The sequence below is a fragment of the Schistocerca piceifrons genome, chromosome 11 (assembly GCF_021461385.2).
Source record: "Schistocerca piceifrons isolate TAMUIC-IGC-003096 chromosome 11, iqSchPice1.1, whole genome shotgun sequence".
NCBI lineage: Eukaryota > Metazoa > Arthropoda > Insecta > Orthoptera > Acrididae > Schistocerca > Schistocerca piceifrons.
In genome coordinates, this window is record NC_060148.1 from 125,225,064 (window position 1) to 125,251,833 (window position 26,770).

At 39.4% G+C, this 26,770-nt stretch overlaps 1 protein-coding gene across 1 annotated transcript in view; it reads right to left on the reverse strand.

The window, feature by feature from the left end:
• Positions 1-679: 679 nt before the first annotated feature.
• The window catches only part of LOC124720283, a 198,243-nt gene continuing 172,152 nt past the window's right edge, over positions 680-26,770 (reverse strand). Inside the window, exons 8-9 of the mRNA XM_047245594.1 lie at positions 22,902-23,000; positions 680-1,015 (exon numbers count right to left, since the gene is read on the reverse strand). The gene's annotated coding sequence lies outside the window, so the exon portion shown is untranslated. The remainder of the gene's footprint in view (positions 1,016-22,901; positions 23,001-26,770) is intronic.

Sequence of the window (26,770 nt, forward strand, 5' to 3'; positions counted from 1 at the left end):
AGTCACACATGGTCGGCCATGCCCTGGTCTTTGGGATACAGTTTTGGTTTCTATAAACTGTCAGCAAATCCGAGAAATGACAGAACGATTCACATTATGCCATTGGTCCAAATCGGTTTCCTGCTGTCCTGTTTCCCTTCTTTCTATGGCCCACCACTGCAGAGTGTCTGGTAAACATCTTCTCTGCACCATCTGTGACTGTGTACAAAGCTATTGTGGCTGTTGGGCTACCTGGCAGACACTACCTTTTTTGATAGGTGCCCTGACATCACCATTGGCACAGTTGTCAGTTGACTGGAATGCCATCTTATATGTAGAACATGATCGTACGGACATCTGTTTGACAGTTTGTATGATTATGTTGTGAACTGGACACAGGTTGGGGACATAACAGTTTGCTGCTTTAATTTTGGACACCAGTGTACGTTTTACATTCTTTAAATTGGGATACTGAAATAATCATCTTACCTGTAAAATCATTGCTCATATCACTTGTTTTCATATTTTCAGTTTTCTCGGTGGTGCACTTACTATTTTCATCATTGGTGGATTCTTTACTATCTTTGCCTAGTACTGAGACTGTACTATTTGGCTTTAATTTTCCATAATTTATTTTATTACTTGATTGGATACTACAAGAAACTTCATTCTTACAAACACCATCATTCTTGTTCTCATACATTATATCATTAGAACCTCCTTTTTGTTCACTGATTTGTTTGTTTCTACTCTTTAGAACTCTCCTTTCTGAATTTCTAAAATGAATTGGGTTTTCAAATTTATTATTTAGACAGTTATTGCCATCTAAAGAATCACTATTCACATCTTTGTCTGAGCCAGGTAGAGATGACTGTCATTCTTTTTTACTTTTCTTTACATTTCTGTCAACTAATTCTTTCTTTTGTTTTGAGTTGACTGCATTTCTTATGCTTTTTGGTGATACTGCCCCTGGATTGTTCAACATCTCACATTTTTTCTTGTCATCTGCACTTTGTACTCTGTTGCTTTTCACAGCCTGTAAAAATAATTAAATAATTAAAAAATGCAAATCAACTGCATTCAAACATAAATCAGTCGCCTACATTACATCATCACAAATAATGATACATACAAAACATTTTAAAATAAATTAAAAATACAGACGGGGAAAGCTTTTAGTTCAATAATTTGTTAATAACTACGGGTGACGACAATCTACTATCACACAGATGGTGTGTTAAGGAGCATACAGATACATAATAGCTACAGACACTACTAAAGCTGGAGCAATCAAAAATGGTGACCGCCATCGTACACAGCCCCAATTTCTGTTACAAATGTCCTCTGCCTACTTCTACCCTCTTGTTCCATTCACTTTTTGCTCATTTATCCCATCAGATCCCACTGATATTCTAGTTGAGAGATACATTCAGACCTTTCACATGTGTGTAAATAGGAAATACATTTCTCCACATTCTGCATGTCCGCACTCTTGCACCAAGCATGTAACAGTCATGCATAAAATCATGTATTACCTGCCCTTTGCATGATTACAAATATTTACAGAGACAAGGAAGATGACTTTAAAAAACTGTAAGATCATTCAGTCATTTGATAAACTGATGCACTGGATAAATGGAACGAAATGTGAAGGCACAGTGATGTGGTAGGCTATTCATCCAGTAGAAATGTCATCGGTTATTTGAGAGATGAAAGAGGAATGAAAAGGTGGGTGAGTATCATGGTGAATTAATAACCACTACTCCACTACAGCCAGTCCATCCGTTTTGTGGCATTCATATCCTAACAAGTCAGTGCAGAGTGTAAATCTCATTTCAAGCTACTTTTATTATTTTAGGACTTGTTGTCATCAAACCCCATGTTATTTTGCTAATTAGTGTACTATGCAGCATATAGTCCATTACAAGAGTGAAAAACTTTGTGCATGTTCACATTTTGTTATGATTGTCAGCCAACAACATGCTTCTCCTTTCACAATAGCAGGGGCTGGCATTGAACTAGCACTAAACAGATTCACTGATTAAATTTTTTCATGTCATTTTGAGCTCACTTTTTTGGTTTTTCTATACAATTTCCTTCCAGGGATAATTTTCTGGATTCAACACTTTATATTATTAATAATACATAAAAACAATCTGTGAGTGTTCATGTTTCCCACTCACTGATACATTGTTGTCACTTCATTAGTTTTCCTACAGTTTCCTGCTTCACCTGACATAATTTTAAGTTTCTTTGTGACTACATAATTTGAGTGTTTACTGGGTGGGACTGAATAATTTTTTAACTCGTTGTTGTTTACGGTAGCTCTAAAATGCTATTTGTTTACAATACAAGACTTCATGTACACTCTCTCCCTTCTAGATCAAAAGTACACAATATCTTAACAATTTGTGAAGTTTTGGGCTGACTCATGTTGCAGATACTTTCTGTTTTACTAAAACAGTAATCTTATGGTTAACATAATATGTGATTAATTAATTTGGATTAGAATGGAATTTAAGTTTGTAGCACTCCTGAAACATTCTTTTTGAACATGATAACATCATAGATAAACATAAGTTAGAACATAATTATCAACAAAATATTCACCTACAACAGTCTGACAATACAGTTTATAGTTAATGTAGTCACTTAGCCCAAGATGTTAAAGCATTTTCGTCCAGACAGAATTCTTATTACTGATTTTTTGATAGGGAGGGAAAATGTGTGCATCTGAGGTTCAACATCAACAGGGATGCAGGAAAATATGGAATACACATTCTTACAGTGTTAGGAACTCCCATCAGAGAGCCTCGCTCCAGGCATATTCCAACTGGTAATTCAACAATTAAGTACAATTTTAATGTAGCATTTCCCAAAGTAAAGAGACAAGAAAGGCAGCAAGATTAAACACAGTGGATTACCAGTGAAACGCTAGAACAGGGAAGGAAGCTTCAGGATGTGAGATGAATGGGTAAAGCTGAAAACTATAAAATGTTAAAAAAGAAGTATAGAAAAACAATAAGAGAAGCCAAAGCAAGAGCAATTGACACCACTATAGTGAACTCAAAAAACAAGGCAAAGGCAGCTTGGAATGCAATCAATGCTGAAAGAAAGAAAAAAGATGGGTCAAACAAAGAGGAAGGTATTAGGTGAATTAAAATAGACAACACAGTGATCACAGATGGTATGGAAATGGCAAACATACTGAATAATAACTATATCAGTGTAGTAGAAAACTTAAAATTTGAAAGAAATAGTCAAAAACAGAAGGGTATTAAGGTACCAAAAAAGATCATGCAGGACTATGTTCTTAAGACCAGTCACGGAAGATGAATTGTGGAAAACTATACAGAAACTGAAGTCCAAGAAATCAGCTGGTGATGATGAAATATCAAATCATGTAATAAAGCTGGTATGTGAGGAGATAATAACACCACTGCTGAACATAGCAAACTGTTCTTTCAGAGATGCAATTTTTGCAGAAAACTGAAGATAACCAAGGTAGTGCCAGTGTACAAGAAAGGGTATAAGGATGATCCCAACAACTACAGACCAGTTTCACTGATATCAGGTTACTCAAAAATCCTAGAAATGCTTATGTATACCAGATTAGTTAACTATTTGGACAAACATAACATTCTCATACCATCACAACATGGTTTCAGAAAGGGTAAATCTACAGAATCAGCAATTGCCAGTCTAACAGAATACATTTTACAGTCCTTAGATGAGAAAAAGGTTGTCTCTGCAATGTTTCTGGATCTTTCAAAGGCATTTGACACCACAGACCATGAAATGCTGATACAAAAATTAAGCAACTATGGCATTTGGGGGCAACCAGGTGAATGGATAAAATCATACTTGTGCAACCACAAGCAGTATATATCATTAGGAAACTCATACCAATCAGAAACCAAATCCATCAAATATGGAGTGCCCCAGGGTTCGGTAATGGGGCCATTGTTATTTAATGTGTTTGTTAATGATATAGGTGTTGAGGAGGAAGAAAAGAAAATATTGTATGCTGATGACATGACAATACTAAATAGTGACCAAAATATGGAACAGCTTGAGAGAAGAGCATACATATCTGCAAATGTCACAGCTCAATGGCTGTTGGAAAATGAACTGGGTATAAATCTAAAAAAGACTATGTATGCAGTGTTTAAAAACAAGGAAAAGGCTGTAGACATGGATTTAGAGGTTGATGGAACACGGCTGGAAGAAGGAGAATCTGCTAGATTCTTAGGTTTTCTTGTGGATAATGAACTGAAATGGAAAAAACATATTAATAATGTCTGTAAGAAACTGAGCTCTGTCATATTCTTAATGATGCAGCTATCACAGTATTCAGACAAGAACATTCTGTGTACAGTGTACCATGGACTTTTCGAAGCATACTTACAGTATGGAGTGACTGTGTGGGGAAACTCAAACAAACAAGAGACAAAATGAGTGTTCACTTGACAAAAAAAAAAGCAATTAGGACCATTTTAAGAAGAAAGACCTCTGAAACGTGCAGAAACTGTTTCAAGAATTTAGGTATCTTAACTTTTTCATCATTTTATATATACAAAACAATAATGTACATCACAAAAGGTAGTGAGGACTGGATTACAAATGCTAGTGTACACACCCACAATACAAGAAGGAAGAACGAAGTACGGAGCATACCCCACCGACTGGCAATGCTAAAAAGGACCCCAGTACTCTGGTATCAGACTACTAAGAAGTCTGCCCAAAAACCTGCAAGATAGTGTACTTCACAAAGACTTTCCAAAGAAACTTAAAGACTATCTCATTGAAAAAGAGTTTTACAGTGTTGCAGAATACTTATGCCATTAAATTTGTATATATTGTTATTCATTATCAGTGATGTAAAAATGTAAGCTAAAGCTGTAGAAAACTAAGTGATAAAGAATGTTAATATTTTGACATGTCCTATATTATATGTACATTTACTGTACACAATGTAATGTTACAGGATCAAATAAAATTCAATTCAAAACCACCTGAGTGTACAAACAGTGTTTCCTCGGGAGAGAACTGGAAGCTACAGGAAAAGTTCAAAGCGGAGCCACATGGAGCTGGTGATTGGCCAAGGCGACACATTGTGAATTACACCAAATGCAAAAACCATTAACATACAGCGCACACCACTGGTCTGACAGACGCGACTAGCCTAATGACAGCAATGAGGAAGAGTGTCACACTCAGCATGGAGCCCTGAAGGACACTGTTCTCTTAAATCTGTGGGAAGCTGAGTGATATATCAACCCTGACATGAACAAACCAACAAAAAAAATCAATATGGAGCCCCCAAAATCACCTGTTATGGACAGTAAGTAAAATGTGATGATTCCAAGTGGTGTCCTACACCTTACGTACATAAAAAGAAGACTGCAATGAGGAGTTGGCATTAAAAAAAGCGTTTCTGACTGCTGCTTCCCATCTAATCAAATGGTCATTTGTGGATTGTCCCTTCCAGAAATTACACTGACAGGGGACAACGGAAAACTCAACAAAAACCATCGTGCTATAATCTTTTCAACCAATTTGCAGAGCATGTTGGTGAGGCTAATTGGCCAGTAGATGTTGATGGATGTGGGGTTTTGTCTGGTTAGAATTGGGAAGTTCACAGTCAGTGAAAGATTTTTATATGATTCTGAGTGGTGAGGGTGAACAATAGGGATATATCTTCAACTTTCCCATTATGCAGTCATAAGGTAGTTGGGTAAGAAGAGCTAGAGCTCACAGATGCTGATACAGAATGGGTTGCAAGGCGTTCAGCAAGAACTGACACCAGTTGTTAATCATTGGAGGCCCAGAAGACTATGGAGCTTGGTCTGTACACAGAGAATTAAGACATACATTCCCAAGGTGCATATATGGTGCTCCCAGCATTCCTCCTTGCTGTGCTTAATTAGACTGTGAGGCTTGTGTGCAGTCACTTCAAACTGATGAGTGTGGTCTCTGAATGATGTCACTTGAGACACGCAGTGCCCTTAAATGATCCTGAATTGTTGCTGCAGTGTCTTTGGTCAACCACTGCCCGGTGGCAGTAAGGGCCTGTAGAAATGGGAATAGCAGTTCCTGGAAAGCAGACGATAGGTTAGGACACGTCACTCAGAACATCATTGGTGCTATATGACAGAGAGGGCATGAAGTGGTAGCAGAAATATGCAAGTGCCAGTTGACCATTCAAAGATATCCAAATGGTACATGATCTGTTATGCTGACGAAGAAGTATCAGGAACTTTGGAAAGTGGCCACTACGATAAAAATCATTGTGTAGTGACCATTGCAGTGAATCCATGAGATTGGGGGGAAAGTCTGGACTAGAGCTATTCCATTAGAACACCCCTACCAGACAACATAGTACTTCCCTACGAGGGGAGAGGTGGTGGTGGTGGTGGTGGTGGTGGTGGTGGTGGTGGTGGTGGTGGTAGTGGTGGTGGTGGCAGCGGAGGGAGCACTTAAATGCCAACACAGGAGAAAAATGGGAGGGGGAGGGAGAGGAGTTGTTGGATTAAGTTGGTCACCTCAACGTAGGTAAGTGACCTGCCTGATACAGTTGACCATTCGAAGAGCTCAAAATGGTACATGATCTGTTATGCTGACAAAGAAGAGTTGCTGTTGCATCCAGTGTGGAAGCAAACAGGTACAAGCATTATGGTTGAGTGGCCTTGCACATGGGCAGGGCAATGTGCAAAAAGCACAAACAAAGGTGGGGATTGGTCAGTGGTCAGACATTGGAGAGTTGTGGTAGATGCATATGTGTGAACATGAGAGAGAGCCATTCTGTGTAACAGTTCCTATAGCATTTATTTAAATGTTAGTGGTATCAAGACTGAAGATAGCTGGGTTGGATCATAGGAAAATTGTCTCAGTTATGTAAATACTTGATTTGCAGGAATGTCTAACTGAACTGATGGTAAATTTGCATGTGCCAAACCAATGTGTAATGGTGTAGAAATGCACAAAGGAAAGCATTAACAATGGCTACCAGAATAGAGACATGAAGACATCATCCTGCCACCATGGCATCTCAATTTGTAACAAAAGAAGGAAAGTTATGAGACTTTTGTTAATAATTTTTATAATCTGAAAATTATTTCAAATCTATGCAGAAAACTACCAGTCAATAATTTCAATTTTTGATCAATTTAGTAGTAATATGGAACTAGTTATTGGAATTCTTGTAAAGTTATTTTGCCTTAAGCAGCATTCCTCTTTCTTAAAGTAAATTGAATTTAAATATCAGTATTACTATTCAAGTTTTCTTGTAGCACAGTATAAAGCAAAAAACTTGTCGTCTTATCCAATGTTACATTATGATGCTGTATGCTACTTTAGAGCAGCAGTATTAGTGCAAAGACAATAGGGTCACCTGTTTATAGGTCATTTGTTTAAAATTATCTGTCACTGAATTACAAAAGTTCTTGCAAAGAAATACTTAAAGTCAAAATAAATTCAGTTCATTTCAGTCAACAATATTATTCCATGAACCATGGACCTTGCTGTTGGTGTGGGAAGGCTTGTGTGCCTCAGCAATACAGATGGCCATACCATAGGTGCAACCACAATGGAGGGGTATCTGTTGAGAGGCCAGACAAATGTGTGGTTCCTGAAGAGGGGCAGCACCCTTTTCAGTAGTTGTAGGGGCAACAGTCTGGATGATGGACTGATCTGGCCTTGTAACACTAACCAAAACGGCCTTGCTGTGCTGGTACTGTGAATGGCTGAAAGCAAGGGGAAACTACGGCCGTAATTTTTTCCCGAGGGCATGCAGCTTTGCTGTATAGATAAATGATGATTGCGTCCTCTTGGGTAAAATATTCCGGAGGTAAAATAGTCCCCCATTCGGATCTCCGGGCGGGGACTACTCAGGAGGATGTCGTTATCAGGAGAAAGAAAACTGGCATTCTACGGATCGGAGCGTGGAATGTCAGATCCATTAATCGGGCAGGTAGGTTAGAAAATTTAAAAAGGGAAATGGATAGGTTAAAGTTAGATATAGTGGGAATTAGTGAAGTTTGGTGGCAGGAGGAACAAGACTTTTGGTCAGGTGAATACAGGGTTATAAATACAAAATCAAATAGGGGTAATGCGGGAGTAGGTTTAATAATGAATAAAGCAACAGGAATGCGGGTAAGCTACTACAAACAGCACAGCGAAGGCACTGTTGTCGCCAAGATAGACACGAAGCCCATGCCTACTACAGTAGTACAAGTTTATATGCCAACTAGCTCTGCAGATGATGAAGAAATTGATGAAATGTATGATGAGATAAAAGAAATTATTCAGGTAGTGAAGGGAGATGAAAATTTAATAGTCATGAGTTACTGGAATTCGAGAGTAGGAAAAGGAAGAGAAGGAAACATAGTAGGTGAATATGAATTGGGGTAAGAAATGAAAGAGGAAGCTGTCTGGTAGAATTGGTTCAAGAATCATAAAAGAAGGTTGTATAAATGGAAGAATCCTGGAGATACTAGAAGGTATCAGATAGATTATATAATGGTAAGACAGAGATTTAGGAACCAGGTTTTAAATTGGAAGACATTTCCAGGGACAGATGTGGACTCTGACCACAATCTATTCGTCATGAACTGCAGATTAAAACTGAAGAAACTGCAAAATGTTGGGATCTAAGGAGATGGGACCTGGATAAACTGACTAAACCAGAGCTTGTACGGAGTTTCAGGGAGAGCATAAGGAAGAAATTGACTGGAATGGGGGAAAGAAATACAGTAGGAGAAGAATGGGTAGCTATGAGGGATGAAATAGTGAAGGCAGCAGAGGATCAAGTAGGTAAAAAGACGAAGGCTAGTAGAAATCCTTGGGTAACAGAAGAAATATTGAATTTAATTGATGAAAGGAGAAAATACAAAAATGCAGTAAATGAAGCACGCAAAAAGGAATACAAACGTCTCAAAAATGAGGTTGACAGGAAGTGCAAAATGGCTAAGCAGGGATGGCTAGAGGACAAATGTAAGGATGTAGAGGCTTATCTCATTAGGGGTAAGATAGATACTGCCTACAGGAAAATTAAAGAGGCCTTTGGAGAAAAGAGAGCCACTTGTATGAATATCAAGGGTTCAGATGGAGGCCCAGTTCTAAGCAAACAAGGAAAAGCAGAAAGGTGGAAGGAGTATATAGAGGGTCTATACAAGGGCAATGTACTTGAGGACAATATTATGGAAACGGAAGAGGTTGTAGATGAAAATGAAATGGGAGATATGATACTGCGTGAAGAGTTTGACAGAGCACTGAAAGACCTGAGTCGAAACAAGGCCCTGGGAGTAGATGACATTCCATTGGAACTACTGACAGCCTTAAGAGAGCCAGTCATGACAAAACTCTACCATCTGGTGAGCAAGATGTATGAGACAGGTGAAATATCCTCAGACTTCAAGAAGAATATAATAATTCCAATCCCAAAGAAAGCAGGTGTTGACAGATGTGAAAATTACCGAACTATCAGTTTAATAAGTCACAGCTGCAAAATACTAACACAAATTTTTTTCAGACGAATGGAAAAATTGGTAGAAGCTGACCTCGGGGAAGATCAGTTTGGATTCCATAGAAATGTTGGAACACGTGAGGCAATACTAACCCTATACGACGTATCTTAGAAAATAGATTAAGGAAAGGAAAACCTACGTTTCTAGCATTTGTAGACTTAGAGAAAGCTTTTGACAATGTTGACTGGAATACTCTCTTTCAAATTCTAAAGGTGGCAGAGGTAAAATACAGGGAACAAAAGGCTATTTACAATTTGTACAGAAACCAGATGGCAGTTATAAGAGCCGAGGTGCATGAAAGGGAAGCAGCATTTGGGAAGGGAGTGAGACAGGTTTGTAACCTCTCCCTGACATTATTCAATCTGTATATTGAGCAAGCAGTAAAGGAAACAAAAGAAAAATTCGGAATAGGTATTAAAATCCATGGAGAAGAAACAAAAACTTTGAGGTTTGCTGATGACATTGTAATTCTGTCAGAAACATCAAAGGACTTGGAAGAGGAGTTGAACAGAATGGACAGTGTCTTGAAAGGAGGATATAAGATGAACACCAACAAAAGCAAAATGAGGATAATGGAATGTAGTCAAATTAAGTCGGGTGATGCTGAGGGAATTAGATTAGGAAATGAGACACTTAAAGTAGTAAAGGAGTTTTGCTATTTGTGGAGCAAAATAACTGATGACGGTTGAAGTAGAGAGCATATAAAATGTAGACTGGCAATGGCAAGGAAAGTGTTTCTGAAGAAGAGAAATTTGTTAACATCAAGTAGAAATTTAAGTGTCAGGAAGTTTTTTCTGAAAGTATTTGTATGGAGTGTAGCCATGCATAAAAGTGAAACTTGGACGATAAATAGTTTGGACAAGAAGAGAATAAAAGTTTTTGAAATGTGGTGCTACACAAGAATGCTGAAGATTAGATGGGTAGATCACATGACTAATGAGGAGGTATTGAATAGAATAGGGGAGAAGAGGAGTTTGTGGCACAACTTGAAAAGAAGAAGGGACCAGTTGATAGGACATGTTCTGAGGCATCAAGGGATCACAAATTTAGCATTGGAGGGTAGTGTGGAGGGTAAAAATTGTAGAGGGAGACCAAGAGATGAATACAATAAGCAGATTCAGAAGGATGTAGGTTGCAGTAAGTACTGGGAGATGAAGGAGCTTGCACAGGTTAGAGTAGCATGGAGAGCTGCATCATACCAGTCTCAGGACTGAAGACCACAACAACAACAACAGTAGCAAGTGTGCTAAGAATATTAAAATTTCAGTTCTGAGTTTACAGAGAAATAAAATTTCATTCTTGCAAGTGACTCATCTAAAGTTGTTAAATTTAATTCAAACGGGAAACAAAATTTGCTCCTCTAGAGCTGGAGACCGATCTTCATTGAATTAGTTAGTTCTCCACACGGGATATCTCTTGGTAAGTGATCAATGCTCTCTTCAAAATTTGCTTAGGCTGTCTGCTGTTATGGCCGCCAACTGGGATTCTAAATCGATAGGAAGTGTGACTTTGTATGAAATGTAAGGCAGTGTTCTACCTAGGATTGTTTATTGTTTAGTAATTGTGTTTGAGAACAGGTGAACATTGTGTGTAGTGTTTCACTAATGCTCAACTGAGTGAAGTGACAGCATAATAGCTAGTAGAAAGCTGCCAGCTTCTTGGCAGCCAGCAGTTATATGAACGAATCCCACGTGACCAGTCATGGCAGCAAAAAATTTTTCCAAATATGCTGGTGTAGAAGTAGTACATGGCTGCCAATTCCAGCAAAGTTACCACAGTAAAATTGGAATCATTCACTAAATTTTGTCAATGTGAGTGATAAAGTCGAGTGGTGACACTAGGGGTAAAGAGAGTCAGTTGCACTTGACATTACAGGGATGGAAGTGACATTAGAATAATAACGCACAAGCAATGTGATTTGGGTTTGTAATTCAGGTTTCAACTGTTGGCACCCCAAATTTAATTATATTAGCAAATAATTTTTATACCATTGCACCTGTCAACTGCGTGACAGGATTTTTAAAATTTGTGAATTGCTGCAGTAAAATGGTAATTTACATAACCTTCAGTTTTGTAATTTTAGCATTGTAAAACAGGTAGAAAATTGTTAAGTCCATGCGATAACCTGTATAATAATAGGAAACCAAACATTTAGAACAGTTGTACAGGTGAACATTATGTGTACAGTTTGTACTTCACTGCATGAAAATTTTAGATAGGCACAAATGAGAGCAGCACAAGATGATGTCAGGTCCTAATGTACCAGACGAGGAATTGCCTTTCGATCACAAGATGTCAGAAGGCAGTGTAAGACAGAACAACAATTTAGAAGACAGTTCTTGCATAGTGTTACCAGCAGTGCCAACAGAAATATTTTTTGCTAGTGGATGTAATGACATACATGGATTAGACAATCCATTAAGAATATTTACGCTGATTATAAAAATGGAACAGGATTTCAGTCAAGTAAAAATTAAAACTGAACCATATGTGACAGTGGAGGTGATGCAGATGGATATCGGTGTTGATTTAGTGACTTTGTTAAATCATATAGTGACTCGAATAACGATATGGCTACAGGTATTACCACCGATATGAACAATGTGAGTGTAGGTTTCAAAAATAAAGCAAACCAGCTGGAAACTAACATGAAGACTACTATGATGCAATTAGAGTGTAAAATAAATACTGGCCTGGATACAAAATTGACAGAAAAGAAAACAAAGATGACTAAACTGAAAGATAAAATTGATATTCAACTGAAAACCGAGTATATCAAAACAGGGCCCATGATATCCAATTTGGATTGAAATCTTTCAGGCAAGATTGATACAAATTTGGAGATGCATAACTGACGTAAGCCAACTGGTAAACAATATGAAGACTAATGTAACTAAAATTCAGACAAAAATTGCCAATATCAAAGAAAGATTTGATTTGGAAACTTAGAGAGTAGAAGGAGAGGTAGAACCTGTTATAGAAGGACTGCTGCAAGTTACTGAACCCACAGTTAGGACTGAAATTTTGGACGAAAGACAAGCCAGACTGGAAGCATTATGCAACACAATGAAGAGTATACTAGAGAACATGGATTCTTGCATTCAATAGCAAGAATCCCCAACAATTCATACTGAGATGGAATTGGTACATTTGCAGGTACAGAATCAGACACCGAGTAGTTACATACCATTTGTAACAAAGAATTCTGGGATTTTAAGTAAAGAGGGTAAGTTTGGCCCTCAGAAAAAACAGGGAGGTTGGCATCCTACCGACTTCATCAAAAACTGTATGTTGGGTTGGGTTGTTTGGGGAGGAGACCAGACAGCAAGGTCATCGGTCTCATCGCATTAGGGAAGGATGGGGAAGGATGTCAGCCATGCCCTTTCAAAGGAACCATCCTGGCATTTGCCTGGAGTGATTTAGGGAAATCATGGAAAACCTAAATCAGGATGAACAGAGGGGGGATTGAACCGCCGTCCTCCTGAATGCGAGTCCAGTGCGCTAACCACTGCGCCACCTTGCTGTATGTGTTACCCACAATGTCAGGCAGAGAAAGGACAAATTAAGTAATTAATTTGTTAGCAGGAAATGCTAAGTGATGGGGACTGAATTTGGATGTGGAGAATTTTCCATTCTCTGTATTTAAGAGTAAGTTTCTGGAATAGTTTTAGTCTGTCCAGAAACAAGTCCAATTGTGGTGAGAGCTTATCATCGCCAGAATGCCAAAACATGGATGAGGATCTATGAAGGAATGTTGCGAATCAGAGTTTAAGAGCTTGGCGTATTTAAAAAGCAGAAGGGCCAAATCTGAGATAGCCTGAGAACTCGAGAAGAAGCTGCCAGCCGATTCCAAGCCATATGTAGGATGTTAACTGGAATACTCTCTTTCAAATTCTGAAGGTGGCAGGGGTAAAATACAGGGAGCAAATGGCTATTTACAGTTTGTACAGAAACCAGATGGCAGTTGTAAGAGTCGAGGGGCATGAAAGGGAAGCAGTGGTTGGGAAAGGAGTAAGACAGGGTTGTAGCCTCTCCCCGATGTTATTCAATCTGTATATTGAGCAAGCAGTAAAGGAAACAAAAGAAAAATTCAGAGTAGGTATTAAAATTCATGGAGAAGAAGTAAAAACTTTGAGGTTTGCCGATGACATTGTAATTCTGTCAGAGACAGCAAAGGACTTGGAAGAGCAGTTGAACGGAATGGACAGTGTCTTGAAAGGAGGGTATAAGATGAACATCAACAAAAGCAAAACGAGGATAATGGAATGTAGTCAAATTAAGTCGGGTGATGCTGAGGGAATTAGATTAGGAAATGAGACACTTAAAGTAGTAAAGGAGTTTTGCTATTTAGGGAGTAAAATAACCGATGATGGTCGAAGTAGAGAGGATATAAAATGTAGACTGGCAATGGCAAGGAAAGCGTTTCTCAAGAAGAGGAATTTGTTAACATCGAGTATAGATTGAAGTGTCAGGAAGTCGTTTCTGAAAGTATTTGTATGGAGTGTAGCCATGTATGGAAGTGAAACATGGACGATAACTAGTTTGGACAAGAAGAGAATAGAAGCTTTCGAAATGTGGTGCTACAGAAGAATGCTGAATATAAGGTGGGTAGATCACGTAACTAATGAGGAGGTATTGAATAGGATTGGGGAGAAGAGAAGTTTGTGGCACAACTTGCCTAGAAGAAGGGATCGGTTGGTAGGACATGTTTTGAGGCATCAAGGAATCACAAATTTAGCATTGGAGGGCGGTGTGGAGGGTAAAAATCGTAGAGGGAGACCAAGAGATGAATACACTAAGCAGATTCAGAAGGATGTAGGTTGCACTAGATACTGGGAGATGAAGAAGCTTGCACAGGATAGAGTAGCATGGAGAGCTGCATCAAACCAGTCTCAGGACTGAAGACCACAACAACAACAACAACAACAACAACAACATGTAGGATGTAACGATCATAATTTTGAAGACTTTCTGGAAAAGTGGAGAGCGAGAATATAGAGCGCAAAACTCGCAATCGAAGAGGATTCAGGAATGTCCCTGAATGAGCTAATAACAATCAGCCACAAACAAATATGATGAGAGGAACAGTTAGAGAAGGCTGAGGAGATTGATACCACCAGGAAGGGGAAACTTAACTGGTAACAGGGTGCAAGATGAACTGGAAAATTAAGATCTGCATAGATATTAGTTAACAAGTCGATGAATTGCGATGAAGATAAATCATGAAGGAAGAGGAAGGCAGTAAGGGGAAGGATGATACTGACATGCATGCATATTAAGAGATTATCTCTTTCATTCAATACGCTCAACAGCTGGAGAAGCAGCCTGCTAAGAATTCAGCAACTTCCATAGAAGAGACAAATTCTGACTCAAACCTGCAAATAATAGAGAGCCATGTCAATTTCAATAGGCAATAGTGATAGCAGTCATGCATAACCAAGAAAACAAGAGATCTGACAGAAAAAAGATGAGGTATCCCGAAACTGTTGGAATTTATACAACTGACGTACTATCGTAGACATCCTACATAGATTAGAAAATTTGCAGGAAAACAAGGAAGATTTGAGCAGCTGCAATGAGGAGGTCATTTTTCCTGACAAAGAAGTGGATGCAATTGTTTTAAACCTGTGCAAACTGTTCAGAGAACAGATGGGGTAAGAAGAACAAGAAATTGGTCAAAATCAGTATCATTAGACAGCATCTTTTAAGACTAGCAAGATATGTATGATTCTGATGAATTGTAAACAGAGAAAGATGAACAACTGTGAGAAATATACACTCTAACAGTAAAATTTGTAGTGTCAATTTGAGCTAAAGAAAATAAAACCAAAATCCATCAGGAAAACAATGAAGATGTAGTAGGCGAGGAAGTTTCTGATACCATGGTGGATGGGCATAACCAAAATGACACTGTAGAAGAGGATGAGTCTCAGAATATGTAGTCATTGAGCTATGAGAGAAAGCAGAGCAGGATGGTTGAAATGGAGAATGAAACCTCCAGATAATACTTTCACTATAAAGATGGATCAGATATCACAGCAAGGCCTTGCTGTTGAAAGGATTTATTATGGGAAAATGAAGAAGACCGGAGGGAGGATACTAGGGTGCAAACCATCATTCCCATTGCAGTACATGGACAGGAAATGTTTGTACTTTTGGATACAGGAATGCAAATAACTACTGTTTCAAATGCTTTTCTTGAAATAACCAGGCACAAACTGGAAATATGTCAGTGGCCGGTGTTAAGGTTATAGGTACCACAGGAGAGAGTAGCAAACTTATAAAGTACCAAGTATTATTAGACTTTCAGATACAGAGAGATATATATTCGAGCTGAGCTGGTGACCCTCGCTCACAGCTTCAGGCTGCGTTGGCTTCCATCACACAGCTTGAGACTGCTGCCAAGGGGTGTCACTGAGGGGGTTTGGATGTGGGGATGCAAGGGACGTCGAGCACATCCTACATGTCCTCCAATTGGACCACTGCAGTGACCTCCCCGGGCACTACCTGCACTGAGGTTGACTCCTCACCCGTGGTCAAGTGGGAGATCATTCCAAAGTCTAGCAGGCAGCAAAAAACTTTCCATGGGGCCAATTGTAGGACCTCCCAGGTTCGTTTGGTGAACAGGTTTCGGGCATTATCTGTGGCTGACGATGTCTCTGAACCGAATGCAGTCGTCCACCCCATTCCAGAGGAAGCTTCTCGGCCCACAAGGTCTGGGAATTCACAGAGGGTGGGTTTGCTGGTAGTTGGGAGCTCCAATGTTAGGCGCGTAATGGAGCCCCATAGGAACATGGCTGCCAAGGAGGTGAAGGAAGCCACTGTGCACTCTGTGTGCATTCGGGGGGAGTCATTCCAGATGTGGAACGGGTGCTTCCAGATGACATGAAGAGTACAGGGTGCAGCCAACTGCATGTGGTGGCTGATGTCGGTACCAATGACGTGTGTCCCTTTGGATCGGATCAAATTCTGTCTGGTTTCGGGCGGCTAGTGGAAATGGTAAAGACTGCCAGTCTTGCTCCCAAGATTAAGGTGGAGCTCACCATCTGCAGCATTGTTGATAGAACTGACTGTTGTCCTTTGGTGCAGAGCTGAGTGGAGGGTCTGAACCAGAGGCTCAGGCGGTTCTGTGACCGTGTAGGCTGCAGATTCCTTGACTTGCACCATCGGGTGGTGGGTTTCCGGGTTCTGCTTAATAGGTCAGGAGACGACTACACGGGTAGTGGGGGCTATGTGGAATGGACTGAGCGGTTTTTTAGGTTAGAGGGTCTCACGGAACCACAGAAGGGGCATCTGTCAGAAAGTGGGCAGGTAAAACACAGTAAGGTAGTTGTAGAAACGATTGGTATTGTAGTTGTAAATTGTCGTACCTGTGTTGGGAAAGAACCAGAGTTCCAAGCCCTAATAGAAAGCACTGAAGCTCAAATAGTTGTAGGTACAGATCTGGTTAAAGCTGGAAATAGGTTCAGCCTAAATTTTTTCAAACGATCTAGCAGCGTTCAGAAAGGATAGATTAAACACAGTTGGTGGTGGAGTATTTATTGCTGTCAAAGGTAGTTTGCCTTGTAGCGAAATTGAAGTAGATAGTTCATGTGAAATAGTATGGGTAGAGGTTATACCTGACAATTGGAATAAACTATTAACTGGATCGTTTTACCGACCCCCCGACTCAGAAGACATAGTTGCTAAACAGTTCAAAGGAAACTTGAGTCTCATTTCAAATAAGTACCCCACTCATACATTTATAGTCGGTGGTGACTTCAATCTGCCCTCAATATGCTGGAAAAATTATAAGTTTAAAGCCAGCGGCAGGCATAAAACATCATCCGAAATTGTAGTGAATGCTTTCTCAGAAAATTATTTTGAAAAATTAGTTCATGAGCCCACTCAAAGTGTAAATGGTTGTGAAAGCATACTTGACCTTTTAGCAACAAATAATCCTGGATAGATAGTGAGTGTTGTGATGAATACAGGAATTAGCGACCACAAAGCAGTTGCTGCTAGGCTGAATACCGTAACACCTACAACCATCAAAAAGAAATGCAAAGTATATCTATTTAAAAAAGCTGATAAAAATGCTCTTAACACCTTTTTAAGAGACAGTCTTCACTCCTTCTGATCCGATCATGTAAGTGTAGAAAAGTTGTGGAATGTTTTCAAAGAGATAGTATCAACAGAAATTGAGAGATATATACCACATAAATTAATAAGTGATGGTATTGATCCCCCATGGTACACAAAACGGGTCAGACTGTTGTTGCAGAAGCAACGAATATAGCATGTCAAATTTAAAAGAACACAAAATCCCCAAGATTGGCAAAGTTTTACAGAAGTTTGAAATATGGCACGTACATCAATGCGAGATGCTTTTAATAATTTCCTCAATGAAATTCTGTCTCGAAATCTGGCAGAAAAGCCAAAGAGATTCTGGTCATACATAAAGCACACCAGTGGCAAGACACAGTCAATATCTTCACTGCGCAATAACAATGGTGAAGTCACTGATGACAGTGCCACTAAAGCATAGTATTAAACACGGTTTTCCAAAACTTCTTCACCAAAGAAGATGAAGTAAATATTCCTGAATTTCAATCAATAACAACTGCCAAGATGAGAAACATAGAAGTAGATATCCTAGGCGTAACAAAGCAGCTTAAATCACTTAATAGAGGCAAGGCCTATGGTCCAGATTGTTTACCAGAGTTCCTTTCAGAGTATGCTGATAAAATAGCTCCATATTTAGCAATTAGATACAACCACTCGCTCACAGAAAGATATGTACCTAAAGACTGGAAAATTGCTCAAGTCACACCAATACCCAAAACGGGAAGTAGGAGTAATGCACTGAATTACAGGTCTATATCATAATGTCAATTTGCAGCAGGGTTTTAGGACATATACTGTATTTGAACATTCTGAAGTAACTCGAAGAAAATGATTTATTGACATATAGTCAGCACGGATTCAGAAAATATCATTCTTGTGAAACACAACTAACTCTTTAAACTCATGAAGTAATAAGTACTATCGACAGGGGATGTCAAATTAATTCTATATTTTTAGATTTCCAGAAGTCTTTTGACACCGTTCCTCACAAGCATCTTCTAATCAAACTGATGGAGTATTACCTCAGTTGTGCGACTGGATTCGTGATTTCCTGTCAGAAATGTCACAATTTGTAGTAATAGACGGAAAGCCATCGAGTAGAACATAAATAATATCCAGTGTTCCCCAAGGAAGTGTTTTAGGCCCTTATTGTTCCTGATCTACACTCCTGGAAATTTAAATAAGAACACTGTAAATTCATTGTCCCAGGAAGGGGAAACTTTATTGACACATTCCTGGGGTCAGATACATCACATGATCACACTGACAGAACCACAGGCACATAGACACAGGCAACAGAGCATGCACAATGTCGGCACTAGTACAGTGTATATCCACCTTTCGCAGCAATGCAGGCTGCTATTCTCCCATGGAGACGATCGTAGAGATGCTGGATGTAGTCCTGTGGAATGGCTTGCCATGCCATTTCCACCTGGCGCCTCAGTTGGACCAGCGTTCGTGCTGGACGTGCAGACCGCGTGAGACGACGCTTCATCCAGTCCCAAACATGCTCAATGGGGGACAGATCCGGAGATCTTGCTGGCCAGGGTAGTTGACTTACACCTTCTAGAGCACGTTGGGTGGCACGGGATACATGCGGACGTGCATTGTCCTGTTGGAACAGCAAGTTCCATTGCCGGTCTAGGAATGGTAGAACGATGGGTTCGATGACAGTTTGGATGTACCGTGCACTATTCAGTGTCCCCTCGACGATCACCAGTGGTGTACGGCTAGTGTAGGAGATCGCTCCCCACACCATGATGCCGGGTGTTGGCCCTGTGTGCCTCGGTCGTATGCAGTCCTGATTGTGGCGCTCACCTGCACGGCGCCAAACACGCATACGACCATCATTGGCACCAAGGCAGAAGCGACTCTCATCGCTGAAGATGACACGTCTCCATTCGTCCCTCCATTCACGCCTGTCGCGACACCACTGGAGGCGGGCTGCACGATGTTGGGGCGTGAGCGGAAGACGGCCTAACGGTGTGCGGGACTGTAGCCCAGCTTCATGGAGACGGTTGCGAATGGTCCTCGCTGATACCCCAGGAGCAACAGTGTCCCTAATTTGCTGGGAAGTGGCGGTACGGTCCCCTACGGCACTGCGTAGGATCCTACGGTCTTGGCGTGCAACTGTGCGTCGCTGCGGTCCGGTCCTAGGTCGACGGGCACGTGCACCTTCCGCCGATCACTGGCGACAACATCGATGTACTGTGGAGACCTCACGCCCCACGTGTTGAGCAATTCAGCGGTACGTCCACCCGGCCTCCCGCATGCCCACTATACGCCCTCGCTCAAAGTCCGTCAACTGCACATACGGTTCACGTCCACGCTGTCGCGGCATGCTACCAGTGTTAAAGACTGTGATGGAGCTCCGTATGCCACGGCAAACTGGCTGAGACTGACGGCGGCGGTGCACAAATGCTGCGCAGCTAGCGCCATTCGACGGCCAACACCGCGGTTCCTGGTGTGTCCGCTGTGCCGTGCGTGTGATCATTGCTTGTACAGCCCTCTTGCAGTGTCCGGAGCAAGTATGGTGGGTCTGACACACCGGTGTCAATGTGTTCTTTTTTCCAGTTCCAGGAGTGTATGTTACAATCAAATACAAAAGATGCAGAGTTGTCATAACTGAGGTATTGCACTACTGAGATCTGTGCATACAGAGAGCTTGAAAACTACTTTTATTTTAACTTTATGTATTTTATATTTTTATCAATATTGAATGTTTTGATGCAGGCAATGGTCTGAGGATGAACATTTCTGTTGGAAACTAGGCAAAGACTATATATAACTATGAGTGAAAATATTTCTTCTGTTATCCTTACTTTCTACCCAGTTCCCTCCTATGTATCTTTTATATTTTTCTGTTCCACAATGGGTGCTCTTATCAGACATGTCCATTCCCCTTCAACTGACCTGCCTATAGTGGTATTCATTATTATAGTATCAGCTGTTTTAGATAACTTCAAAAGCACATAATCATTACTCAGTAACAGTGATTCTTTTAAATGACTCCCTTATACTACAGTCTATTCTTCATCATTATTAAACTGTGATCTGACTTTTTATCTGCTCCTAGATAAGCCTTACAAACCATTATCTGATTTTGGAATCTGTCTAACCACACCATAGTCCAACAAGAATTTTCCGATGCTCCAGGTCTTTTCCAAGTACCCCTCCTCCTCTCGTGAATTTTGAACACTGTATTTTCTACTACTAGCTAAATTTTATAGCAGAACTGAATTAATCTTTCTCTCCTGTAACTGTTTTCTATTGCTTCCCCTACTACAGACATCAGTCACAAATGATTATGTATATTTATATAAATCTCTCTCTTTCTCTCCCTAGTTGGACCTGAGTTGCTTTCAGTTCTGATGACAGAAAACATATCGCTGAACTTTTCACAGTAGCTCTCCCTGCCCCACCTTTCTATTCATGAGTTATTCACCTAACCAGAAATGCCCACCTTCTTTCCATTTAACTTCTCTGACCCACACTATCACACTATATCTACACTGACCCTTTGCATTTTCTTTTTCAGATTTCCTAACTTGCCTGCCACATATAGACTTCAGACACTCCATACTGCAATTCATAGAATATTACCCTTTCGTTGACTCTTCAATCTTTTTCTCATGATCACTCCCCCTTGCCACATCTGAATGGGGAATTAATCCAGAAACTTTTATCAATGGAGAGACCACGTCTGTTTTATTACAAGCCACATGTCTTGTGGATATGCAACGACAGCCAGTCAAAATAATAGCAAAAATTACCTTAATTAAAATTGACTTTATAGTATAGAAAGGAGTGAATGATTCACCTAAAAAAATCTTTCATTACCCGATGATATTAAATGCGTGACATATAACAAAGTTAAATCTGAAAGTAAGCTGAAGAAGTTCCTTTCTGGAAATTCCTTCCATTCTTTAGAAGACTTTTGGTTTATAGGGGTACAATTATTGAACTACATGAAATGAGATTGTCATAACTTCTGAACAGTTTGCTTTAGGATGTTCAGACTGTATGATTGGCCAAGGAGCACAAATGGACTATTATGCACTGTATGGTGTGGTTTAGTAATAAAGCACACTTTCATTTGGATAGGTTTGTCAATAAACAAAATTGGCACATTTGGTAGACAGAGTATCTGCATTTCACGGTCAAGAAGCCTCTTCACCCTCAATGGGTGACTGTGTGGTGTGCAGTGTCCTGTCACGGAATAATCAGTGCAATATTCCTTGATGGCACATTTACCACTGAACACTTCGTGAAGGTTTTGGAAGATGATTTCATCCCCAATATTCAAAGTGACAATGGTTTCCACAAGATGTGGGTCATGCAAGATGCAGCTTGACCCCACCGAAGCAGGAGAGTGTTTGATGTCCTGGAGGACCACTCTGGGAACCGCATATTCTCTGGATCTGAACCCATGCAACTCCTTTTTCTGGGATTATATTGAAGACAAGGTGTATAACAATAACCCAAAAACCATTGCTGAGCTGAAAACAGCTGTTCAGGTCATCAACAGCCTTGTTCTGACACTTCAGTAGGGCATGCGGAATTTCGCTATTCGTCTGCACCACATCATCATCGCCAATGATGGCAGGCATATCGAACATGTCATAACATAAATCTGAATATATGAATTGATGTTTACATGTTCAATGATGTGTGTGCATGCCATAGTTTGTACCCCCTTTTTTTCTTTCTTCTCCCCCATATAGTTCAATAATTGTCAGCCTGTAGAAACTAGTAGCATATTTAGTGCAACAGCTTTACATACACACTTGTTTTATCAAGATAAATAGTGTATCCTATTATGTGAATTCCTTTGTAAATGGTCAGCATGCAATCAAAGTTAAATATCAATTAAGTAAGTATCCTGTAAACTACATCAGTTCAATATCATTATAATATATCATCCAAGGTGACTCCTGGAGCATGTAACTCATAACATTAATTTCTTTGGTATTTCTCTCAATTACAATGGATCCACCTATCACATTTTATTCCAGTTACATTTGTTTCCTCCCTACAGTCATATTTAACGTTTTCTTCTTCTTCTTCTTCTTCTTCTTCTTCTTCAACATGAGCTTCAAAGGATAACATTTTACCTTAACTTCTACTCCTAAATGTCCAACAGTATCTGATTCAAAAACTGTACACTCTATTTTATTAATTTCAATCGTGTCTGTGAAATACACAGGTACGGGTCAAAACTGTTAATTATGCCATTTAGCTTTGTAAAATTAAACAGTAGAGGCAAAAATAGATTAAAAAATTAATTACCTTCAATGTTGTCAGCATAGACAATCCACATATCTAAAACTTTATGCCAAAACCGTGGCATTCCACATTTGAACTTAGACGCAATTTGTGCAGGCAGACCTGCAAAAGAAATGTAACAAAAATATACTACACCCGTATCTGGATTGTAAAAGAAATTCCACTTACTAAGTTTCAGCACACATTGAGAAGAAAAGAAATAAAAGGTGACACAATGCTTTGGATGCAGTGTTGCTTGTCTTGTAATACAGCTTCCATTTATGCAAATTTCCATTTCATCATTAGATTAATGACTACGAGTTCACCTGCTCTGCAGTACGCCCCTTTCTTACAACCTTTGTCCTTCAGTCTTGCTGTATTTATCTTTATCTCTATGTTTATTTTCCTTAGATTTTTCTTTACGCCATTATTTCCCTCTTGTTGTAAATCACTCTGCATTATGTTGGTTCATACCTCCATATTTTGGTTTAATTAAAATGAGTCAACAGAAAACAAAAATGCCCAACCACTATAATTGAAGAGTGAGATTAAATTATGTTGAAATTGTTCACACTAATAATGGTAATATTAAAACAGAGAAAAGAAAAGATTGCATAGGGCTGAGACAGGTGGTACACAGATACACCACCAGACTTTACTCTGTCAGCAAGGAGTTGATAGTACAGTCACACTTCTTCTTTGTCTCCATGAAACACTCAATCAAATCTATTCATTGCTGGCTTTCTAATGACTTTCCTACCGAAAAGTTGCATGCCAACTGAGACAGAGAGAGACAGAGTGCGGGGGGGGGGGGGGGATTGTTATATTGTTATGTATACATGTGGTCTTATGCACAAATACATGAAAGATTTCAATTTATATTCGTATCACACACTAAGAAGAGAAATAACTAACAGACATCAAAATGTATATATTCATACCAGACTGACCACAGCCCAAGTATAGAGAGATCAGAGCAGGCTGAACGGAAATAGGGATTATGGAACCTTTTTATGACAGAGTGCAGACCACCGCAGCCATCCATCACTTTTGAGAAAAACTCAATGTCGTAACAAGTACAATGTTTTTATTTATTTTTTTCATTTACAGGAAATTACATATATTTGTTTGAGCATTACTAACATGAAATAATTGGAAGTAAGCTGTTGTCTCTCAAACCAACATTAATAGTTCCCTTTAACAATTTTTAGGTGTATCAAGGTGTCGTACTAACTGTATGGGAAGTGAAGATTTATTTGGAAAAATTGTGACTTCTGACACAGGAGCTGAGAAACTGAGTAAAAAATTACAAACTTTGTATCAACAATGACGGCAACTACATGAATATGCTGGAAAAGAAATAAACCTTGAAAACATAGCACAGAGAGTGAGAGAGAGAGAGAGAGAGAGAGAGAGAGAGAGAGAGAGAGAGAGAATACAAAATTCAAAAAGTCAGTAAATTATATGTTAATGTACTTAAAACTATAATAATGCATGGAAAGTTCTGGTTAATAATAATGAATTATTTAGGAATAAAGGAACGATTCACCGAAAGGCAGAAGCGCTGCGTTGTTGACAGATACACAAACAAGAGGTTTGTTTGCTAGCTTTTGGAATGAAATTCCTTTCTCAAGCTATAGGAGAAACACACACACACACACACACACACACACACACACACACACATGCACATTCCTTGCTCCCTAAAATCAGTGAAAACAGAACAAAAGAGGGATGACTGAGGGAGCTGGCAATGGAGTATGATCAAGGGTTCTCCAGGCCCAGCAAGCAATGGAAGATGTCCTAATGCCAACCACTTTGACCTCACAGTAGTTTAAACTGTTCTACTTGAGAATAAAATCCACTTTCAAAGAGGAAATGAAGTACGACTTCAACAGTCTGTGAGCCATTCGTCAAGATTAGAGGCAAGAAATCTGGAAGACCACACTTAACATGGAAAGCCAAAAGGAGCGGGCCTCCCACCCAGACATGAACTTATTTTTGTACAGCTCAACAACCATGATGTGGGGGTGGCTCATTATGTAACATAAAACTATCAATTCATTTGACACCGTCAATGACTAACTGACATAAGATGGAGGACTCATTCTGGGAGGAATGGAAGTAGTAGTGGTAGTGTAAAATTTATTAGAGGGGGCAGTAGCCCAGCAGATGATGAGTAAGGAAAGGTCATATTTGCACCCACAAATTCACACCCTGTGATCACCAAAGCAAATGTTGGACAATAATCACTTCTCTAGCCTTTCGTTCGATCAGTGCATTCCCTGGGATGCTCTCAAGATTTTGGACCCAGAGAAAGGCAACTGGGCAGGCACTACAACCACCATCTTTCTCTCAAGAGAAGTGAAAATTAATGTGGATGAGAAGCTGCTGAGGTTACAGCATGGTATTCAATGTGCCATTACGTTGCAGATCATGAAATAAATAATTTAGTGTGTTAGATTTTAGCCTCAAGGACAGGAATGTGGCTGATGAGATGTGTTACTGCTACATGTCACAAGCCGAAAAAAAGCAGCCACCATGCTGAATGGCGTTAAATATCATATTTGGTGCGTTTTATTTCTCACTGAGTACATGGTATGAATATAAGTTGGTTCGAAGCACCAGCAAATAGAAGATCCCCTCAAAATGTATTGTTTTAGTTACCATTTGTTATAATACAATGACAGGAAACTCAATATTCATAGGTAATGGCTTCCTGTTGCTGATATATTAAGTGTTATAACTTGAAATCTATAAAAATGTATCGTTTCAATGCTATGGCACAATGACTGCCTACCAAAAGCACATCTTTTTGGTACAATTTTCATATTAAATGTGAATTAATGACATTTGTAGGTACAGTTCTTAATCTGTGTATGTCATTAACAGTGATCCAGTAGCTATGATGATACTGTAGCTCATGTGCTGATATTCGTGAGAGAATATAGCACATCCCTAGCCAGCTCTACCTTCCTTCAATGACATGGTTTGATACACAGTTTGTGGTAAGTACTCTTCATATACAAAATACGTAATATTCATATCAAAGGAAAAACAGTATCAAGTCATAATATCAAAAATGAGTTTATTCGTGATATGTACAGTTTGATGTTAGAAATAGTGTGTACTGTGCATTGGGTTTGAAAACGCCAGAGCAACAGTGGCAGACTTGCTGTAACAGGGTATGGTGTTGTTAAAAGCTGGTCATCATATGCGCAAAGCTTATAGCCATGCCATGCTGTCAGATGTCATTGGGATAGCGGCCTTTAATTATCATTAAAAAAGATATTGTGTTGTAGAACGAAAAAAAGATGAAAGACTTTGTATGATCTTAATTCATGTATCAGTTATTGCCTAGTTGTGTTCACAGAATTAAGTAGCACACATACATGTGAGCAGCCTGAGTTTCTGTTATTACATTGGTGATACAGATGTATTATGGAAAATGAATAAAATTTAAAACCTTTATTGAGAAGTTGTTTGTCACAAGAGTGTTTGTGCAAGGTGCTCATCATGTTACATCCTACCCAGATCATGTCATTGAACAGAACCAAAATCATAAATTAAGTGAGGCTGAGAAAAAGGGAAGTAGACTGTCTTCGAGATGATTGATTTTTAGTGAAATGACTTTGGATGTTGGAGGCAGTATTAGTAGCCGTGATCAATTTAGAAAGGCTAGTACATGCTGTTTAAGTGATATACAGTTTTCAATAGTGAAAAGGTGCCATAACATTTCACAATGGTGTAATGTTAGCTCAAAGACATGAGTTACACAGCTGCACTTATGAATGATTAGTTGTGTGTGCTAATATCACTGGTTGCCTTAACAACAGATGACAATAACTATATGATGAACTGTGAAAAATACATTATTGCTGGCAATTATGAGC